The sequence below is a fragment of the Falco peregrinus genome, chromosome 5, assembly GCF_023634155.1.
Source record: "Falco peregrinus isolate bFalPer1 chromosome 5, bFalPer1.pri, whole genome shotgun sequence".
Lineage (NCBI taxonomy): Eukaryota > Metazoa > Chordata > Aves > Falconiformes > Falconidae > Falco > Falco peregrinus.
This window is the reverse complement of record NC_073725.1, coordinates 3,757,422-3,765,616: the sequence shown is the minus strand read 5'-3', so window position 1 is coordinate 3,765,616 and position 8,195 is coordinate 3,757,422.

Genomic DNA, 8,195 nt, shown 5'->3' with positions numbered 1-8,195 from the left:
ACATGAAATTGTTACATAAATATTGAGTGACACTCTCAATAAGGGCCAGCTGGTGGAAATTATTAAACACGTTGTAAATAGACTTCAGAGGCGCTGGGGATCAGGCCTGTGGTTAGAGGAATCCAAACCCACCAGAGCTGGGGTAATGACTAAAAGGTGTCTGTACTGTGCCGCTCCGGTCCTTCACATTCTCCCTCAGCTCTTCGGCCCTAGACTGCACGTTCCTGGAGGGCTGACACAGAAAATATTTGCATCTGCTTGTGCTGTGGCTGCAGTTGACCATGTTAGCAAGAAAAGAAGAGAGGAGAAAGCTGTATAAGAGGGAAGGAAGAGCTAGGAGGAAGAGAGATGTAAAAGGAATCCGGAACAAAAAAGGCAAGGAGAAGTATGAGAAGCGAAGACTGAAGGGAGCATCCGAAAACTGAGCTGACTTCTCCAAGTGTCCCAGCCATAGCTGGCTACGTCTGAAAATGAGTCCCTCTGAAGAGTTGCTTGAAACTCATCATCACCAGATCTTAAATTAACTCCATAGTTTTTACATTGTTATTCTTGGTCTCTGAGAAACAGCTTCACAGCTAAAACAACTGAACTGAATTGTGCAGCTGTGAAACAGAGAAGATTTAAAATATATCCTAAATGTTCTCCCAGCAAAGAAACACATTCAGAGAGATTTTGGGCTTAATCTGATGAAGAAGTGGGTGGGTAAAAAGTGCGTGGTACTTAACAGCTTTAGCGCCTCGGTTATTAAAGCTCATCGAGGAGATACACATCTCTGCTACCTGAAGGCCTGTCAGATGACAGGGTGTGAGCACATCATGTGTACCTGCATGTCGAGACTGTGACAGAGCTGACACGCTCGCACCGCTATCACACCGCCATCGACACAACATGAGTACAGGAATTGTTAATCGCTGCTCACAGAAACTTTCAAAAAAAAAAAAAAAAGAAAAAAGAAAAAAGAAGGGATTTGAAGAATGAACTTGGCTTTTGGCCAAGCCAGCACAGGAAAATGAGACGATCTTGTTTTGGCAGCCAGGTACTTCTAGGTAAATGCTGTCTGCCCTTACCAGTGGTCGCTCGAGGGAATTCTGTTTAAGGCTGAACACGTTCCCTTTCTGGAAAGAAATCATCTGTGTCTCACTTCGCACAGGGCAGCAGCCATCAACTGACCGAACCAAACATGTAAACAAAGCGACGTTAGCAGTCGGCAGTCCTTTCTTGTTTGTACGGGGCCCAAAAAAGCTCTACAAAAGCTCCTGATCAGTTCATGGCACCATTCAGCTCAGTTTATGACTGAGAATTAACCCTTGCAACTGGACAAACAGGTTTTTAGTAATTCCAGCATCATGGTTTTTTTGCTTTCTTTGGTAGCTAAAGCTACTCATTTTACCATTTTTCCCTTACAGTCACACTTTTCTACAAAAAAGGTTTGAGGTTGATGTTTTTCAAACTTGGCACTTGACCACAGCACAGGAGCACAGCGTGACCACGGCACGAGGAGCGGCTGAGGGAGCTGGGGGGGTTCAGCCTGGAGAGGAGGAGGCTCAGGGGGGACCTTACTGCTCTCTACAGCTGCCTGAGAGGAGGCCGTAGTGAGGGGGGTTGGTCTCTTCTCCCAAGTAACAAGGGGAAATGGCCTCAAGTTGCACCAGGGAGGTTTAGATTTGATATAAGGAAAAAGTTCTCCACCGAAAGGGTGGTCAAAGCACTGGAACAGGCTGCCCTGGGAAGTGGTTGGGTCACCATCCCTGGGAGGTGTGTAAAACTGTAGCTGTGGTGCTTAGAGTCACAGCTTGGTGGTGGACTTGGCAGTGTTAGGTTTGTGGTTGGACTCAATGATCTTAAAGGTCTTTTCCGACCTAAATGATTCTATGATTCTATATAGTTCTGGAGACTTTTTGGTGATGAAAGTCTTTTTTGGCCTGATTTCCTCTAGAGTGGAGGATCAAATGAGCATGCCAGCTCCCCGCCTTTTTAAGGGTGTCTCTCTGTCCCTTCCTACAAACGTTAAACTCACTGCTCAGTCACAGCCATGTGACTGTGCCCCAAAAAGCCTCATGAAAGCAGCTTGTGGGGAAGGTAGGAGAACCTAAGGAATTGTCTGCAGTGCTTTGACATTAGAAAAACCTCACGAGAACTCAGCCTCGTGAATTCAGACCATAGAGTGCCCCGATCCACCCATCCCCCACAGGTGGACTTGGCTTCCGTGCCCATGGGAGCTCTCACTGATTTGTGCAGACGAACAGCAGCTGAAGACAAAGCACAATAACAGATACTGACCCTCCAGACCGCATCACCCATCTTGCTTCTAAAGGTTGTAAACAAAGCAAGTTTGTTCAATGTCTCTAGGCAGGTTTGTTGGGTTTTTTAACTATGGTGTCAGTGCAAGGTGGAGGTGTAGCTATCCTGGTATCCCAGTGCTCTGCTGCTTAGCCCGTGGTCTTCTGAAGGCCTCTGTAAGCTTCTGGCTTGCTCTGTGTGCACCTCAGCTGACCCACTTTCAATTTTGAAGCTGCCACAGTTCATTCACAGTCCGGACATTGGTTTTGCTGTGCTTTTCTGATACTGATTTAATGAACTGCTAGTTACATGGTTTATATTCACAACGATTCATCAAGGCACAGTTCTCTTCCAGTCAGGAGAGCAGATGAGTGCTGTGAAAGTGCATGATTATGATTGTGTGAGACCCGTACTTTTACGTCGTATTATAATGAAATCCATTCAGGCCTCCCTATGGCTCAAAGAGGTTTTGAAAGATGGAATTTGTGTCATTCAGCTCAAGAGAGAGCAGCCAAATTATTGCTGAAAAGTTCCGCTTTCATTAAAGACCTTCACTGATATTTTGGCTAGGAAGAAGAGAAAAAAAAGAGGGGGAAAAAAACCACCAGAAAAAAAAAAAGAAAAAAACCCCAGGAACAACCAAACCAGCAAAACTCAACCAAAAAGGTGACATATCAAGGAAAATATACTTAATGAGAACATCTGCTGTGTAGTCATTTTGATGGGAGGACACCAAAGGAGAAGTAGTCTTTCAGCCAAAGTCTGCTTCTTTAAAGTTTTCCTAAGAAACAATATAAACTGAAAGTACTCAATTGTACCTTATTCCCTGTATATGCTGTGCTTCACTTACAAGCTGGGGATAAGAGTTCAGCACAGAAGCTCAGTTGTTTCGTGGTCCAGTGAAATTGCCTTGTCTGCTCGAGAAATAACCCCAGCGCTTCCCTGGAAGAGGAGTCAGAATAAATGAAAATGCTGGCAGCTGAACGTCAGGATAACGTACCCTTTAATGTGTTAATAGCAAGAATATGGGCAAAATTCTGCATGTTTTGGACTGTGTTCCCACTGACTCGTGGCATTAGTTCAGACAGTAACCTCTTTCTTAGAGGCTGGACACAGCAGTGAATATACAGGCAGTGGAGAGGGGAGGAAAAGGATGAATATATTAAATAGCAACCAGCTTTCTAGCTAGTCACATTTATGGCATAAAAGGAAGTCAAACTCTGAGCAAATGGAGCTGTTGTGCTCCTCGTGCTATATGGCTGTCACCCTAGGACTTACATCCACCTGGATCCTCCTTCTGTGGCTGACAGCATTGAGGAGGACTCATCGGGGGCACGGAGGGAAATAGAAGGAAAAAAAGTCATATGGATTTTGGGTTGGGTTGAGTTTTTCCAAGTTTACGTGCTGCCACTTGCAGAGAGTGGTCACCGCTTGCTGGGGCCGTGGGTTAGCGGGTGAGGCAGGAGGAGCAGCCCGGTTGTGAATGGGGAAACTTGCCCATTCCCACGCGCACGCGTTCATCACCACGTCGACGTGGGCGGCTGCAGAGCAGCAGGTGGCAGGACCTGGTCCTGATGCTGCAATACGGGGCTGGCAGGGGAGGGGAGGGGGTCCAGGCTGGTGTGCAGCCCCCAGGTCAGCATGGGTTACTGCCCCAGCCCCGTGACGTGTGGCTGGAGAGGCTCCTGCTTGCAAAAACTTTAACAGGAGCTGCTGGGTTTTGTTCACTGGGAGAAAATTGTATTTTTAATGCCCTGCTCCCAAATTCATTACATAATAAGCTTTAACAGTTCTGATCACATGTAGGCAGGGAAATATATCTTTACATATATTAAATATATAGGAGTTAGTCTTCTCAGTTTGTCTTAAACACCAATATCCTTTATTTATATTCTCTGTGATAGGAGCTGTAAATTTGCATTGATTCTGTTTTAAATCTGCATTGGAATATGGATTTTTTATTTCAACTTTCTTTGCCAGTACTGGAAAACCTAACATGACTTTATTGCGTTACTGTATGAGAACCAAAAAAATTGATTTAATACAGCAGCCTACTTGCAATCCCTGGCTTAAGTCAAATACTAAGGGTAAAATCTCTCTGTCTAGCACGTGTAATGCACGGATCACCAGAGCTACGAGCTCTGCAGGGGAAATACTATGACTTGATAAGAAGCATTGCAGAAAACGTACGTGCATCATATAACAGAAAAATCTGGTTCTTAGGTCTATAGTTTAGATTGTCTTTCCTAAAGAAGCGAAATAGCTTAACCAATGTTCCCTCAGCCGTGCTACCTAATTGCAGCACGCCAGTGGTCTGGAGGAAGGAGGGAGCGCTGCCATGCCTAACACGGGGGTTACATTTTCGCTGCAAATGCTTCGGTTCTGCTGCACATGGGATGAAGTTGGACAGTTATAAAAAATAATTCAGATCCCATGTAAAATAATTGCAGTTCTTCTCCATAAAGGACATTATATCCAATTGGAATAGTCTGAATTTAATACTTCACTGTAAGTGTTTGATATCAAAGTATAAAAACTGGAACAGTCTTGAAGAAAAGAAAATAAAGGAAAAGAGAAGTGTAAGTGGAGGAAAACGGATTGTATTGGGAATGGATGGAATGTATGGAAAATGGACCTCTATAAGTTTAGATTGATTTTTTGTGCTGCAGGTGTGGTGAGTGGTGTTCAGATGAGGGCAAAAAATTATGTTTTCATGAAATAAGAAGAAAATGATAAAAAGAGAATAGAGATAATTTGATCTCTTAGTTATCAATTGTTTGCTACATTTCTGAGCAAGTAGTTCTTTTATTATTACACAATACAAAAGGACTTTACGCAAGAAAAACCAGTTATCAAATGGTGTTTTGTAGAATGAAAAAGAGTATAAGGAAAATCAGTGTCTTCTAAGACATATGCACCGAGGAAACTCAAGTTGTAAATCATTCTTCAGAGTGACTTTCTTAACGGTTCAGCTGCTGTGGATGTTCTGATAACAAATGTAAACTACATCAGATGGGTGCTGAGAACAGACTAATTAATTGCTAGTACATTTCCATGTACTTGAATTTTATTCAAGTCAAGAAGTTTAATCAAGACATTGACAAATGTAAAGAAATGTAGTATACAGCCCAAATGGCAATATTTATTTTATTCAGAATATAATGGGAAGTCAGAGATTCTTTACCTTGTCATGGTGGTTGTTGTCTAGGATGAAATTAAAAAAATCTGAAGCTGGGAGCAAACTTGATGAAGCTGCTTACCTATTTTGGCAGCTGAATTACTGGATTTCACCCAGATACGCATTTATGTTCCCTTCCCCTTCTGTGCCCCTGTACTTGGCACATACAAATGTTTACATTTTTAGGCAGAAATCATCTAGTGAGTGGTAAAACTCAGCTGGAGGTCACCGATCAGTGAAAAAGAGCAAATTAACCTCACAGTGAGAACACCGTTAGCTGCAGTGGTGTTGCTGCTTGGCAGCAGCATCAGAAGGGTAAATAGCATCACTGAGGCACCGTGTCACTGGCAGCAGCAGCCACTTTTCAGATCAGCATTTTGCATGGATTTGTTCTTTACCAATACCTCAGGAGAAATCTAGCTCTGGGTTCTGGTAGATGTCTTTAATTGTACGACGTCTCAAAATTGTCTCGTTAAACCACAGCTGAACCATCAGAACAATGAGATCAGTTCATTTGCTTTTATTTCTTGCTTGTGTCTTAACAGCACAAAACTGCAGATACGATGCATATCTCCCTGCCTAACTGAAGCGAGATAAAAAGCTTCATAGTAAATGCAGAGGAGAGAAGGTAGATTTTTCAAAAAGAAGAAGTTAAAAACATCACTACTGCCTGGGTGTGTTTTTCAGAGCGTCTGTAAGAGGAAAAGCATGTTGAGGTGGGTGTTCAAAACATCTTTTGCAGCTGGGAGAAAGATGCATGGATCTGAAGAAGGAGACTCCACTGCCACTCTGCTCTTTGGGTAAGTAACTTTGCTTTCTACAAGTAAGGGAGGAAAAGCAAGCGAAGGGAGGGTTAGTAATACTTTAAGCAAAATGAAGGCAGCAAGCATAACAATCTGTAGAAGTCCCATGCAGCTGTATATGTAATTAGCAGTAACCACCATCAGCACTCTGCCCGCTGTGCTGGGGCGTTCAGGTGGTCCTGAATCCGTACACACACCCCAGCACTTCTAATACTGGGTTAAGGACTCATACTTTGCAGTGATTGAAAACGCTTGAAGGCAACTTTGATTCTTTCTTGAATTCATGGGAAATGGGAAGGTTCTGAGAGAAAGTGATGGAAGGTGACATTTTGGTTGGGTGGAGCAGCCCACCAAAACATCATAGCACAGCTCCCCTTCCCTCCGGATAACCCAGCCATGGCCGTCCCAGCAGCGAACACAGTCTCTTCCCGGGTGGCCACTACACTGACAACTGCTCCACTGTTTAAGCAGCTAAAAATGTTTCTGGCTTTCTAAGTTCAGTAGAAAACTGGATGAAAATCACAAAGTATTTCATTAAGAGTTTAGTGCCAGGTTTTCAAGGCTTTTAGAATTACAGCATCTAGAAATGAAACAAGTGAGGGACAAACTGCAATATGAAATTTTTGAAGTCAAATGTAGACAGGCTTCAGGACACTATCTGAGTATCTTGAAAGGCATTTATACTGTTTCATAGTCACATGCTTTGGGCATCAGGTGACATTTGTTGGGAAGCTTCAAGATGGTGTGTTCATGCAGACGGGAGTCAAAAGCCCCAGAAAATACAATAATCTTGAAATTTTTGCTCAAATTTCAGAACCTGCCTCTTCATCACAACTCTGTACTGAAAGCAGAGGGACTTGCAAACTCTGTCTTTTATTTATCTGCAACAAGTTTTATAGTTTTCATTCCTATAGTATCTGAATGCTTTTCATGTATTTTCAGATTATGCAGAACTCTCTCTCATAATGTATTTGTAAAAGACATTATTTTTAAATTTTAAAAAAGTTTGAGGAAGAAAGATGATTTCCTGTTGGGTGGGGACCACCAAGTCATCCTGAGCTTTGAGATGGCTTTGCCTCTAGACAAGCATCCCTGATACACAAGAAAAGGCTTTGGTTCTCAAGAGCTACACCTAGTTAGAAAGTAAATGAGAACTATTCACTATTTAAATCAGAGCAAATATAGACCAAGACAAAGCAGGCAGTTTAAAAGAGACTCCATCCCTACTCATTGCGCTCTCGTTGGATGGGTCCTTTTCTTTTGCCACACCTCCATCTAGGGCCATTTCAATGGCTGTAGGGTTTGTAGTAATGTCCGTAAGGTTCTGTTTCCCAGCAGTGACCTTTGGTTAAGTTCCTTTCTGAATCTCAGTTCCTTCGGTCAGTCCTCTAATGCCTTTGCAGAGAGTTGTGTGGAGAAAGAGTGGATGGATACAAGTTTTTTGCTAATAATAATTTACAGAGATAGTGCTGAGAGCAGGCAGCTCTGTGCTTTAAGATACATTGCAATCTTTATGGAGACCTTTTAAATTCAGTTAAAACATTACTGGCCTGGGGAACATGGACCTGTTGGAGCAAGTCCAGATGAGGGCCACGAAGATGATCAGAGGCTGGAGCACCTCTCCTATGAAGACAGGCTGAGAGAGCTGGGGTTGTTCAGCCTGGAGCAGAGGAGGCTCCAGGGAGACCTTACAGCTGCCTTTCAATACTTGAAGGGGGCTTAAAAGAAAGATGGGGACAGACTTTTTAGTAGGGCCTGTTGTGATAGGACAAGGGGTAATGGTTTTAAACTAAAAGAGGGTAGATTTAGATTAATATCTAATCTAAAATCTTTACTGTGAGGGTGGTGAGACACTGGAACAGGCTGCCCAGAGCAGCTGTGGCTGCCCCATCCCTGGCAGTGCCCAAGGCCAGGCTGGATGGGGCTTTGGGCAG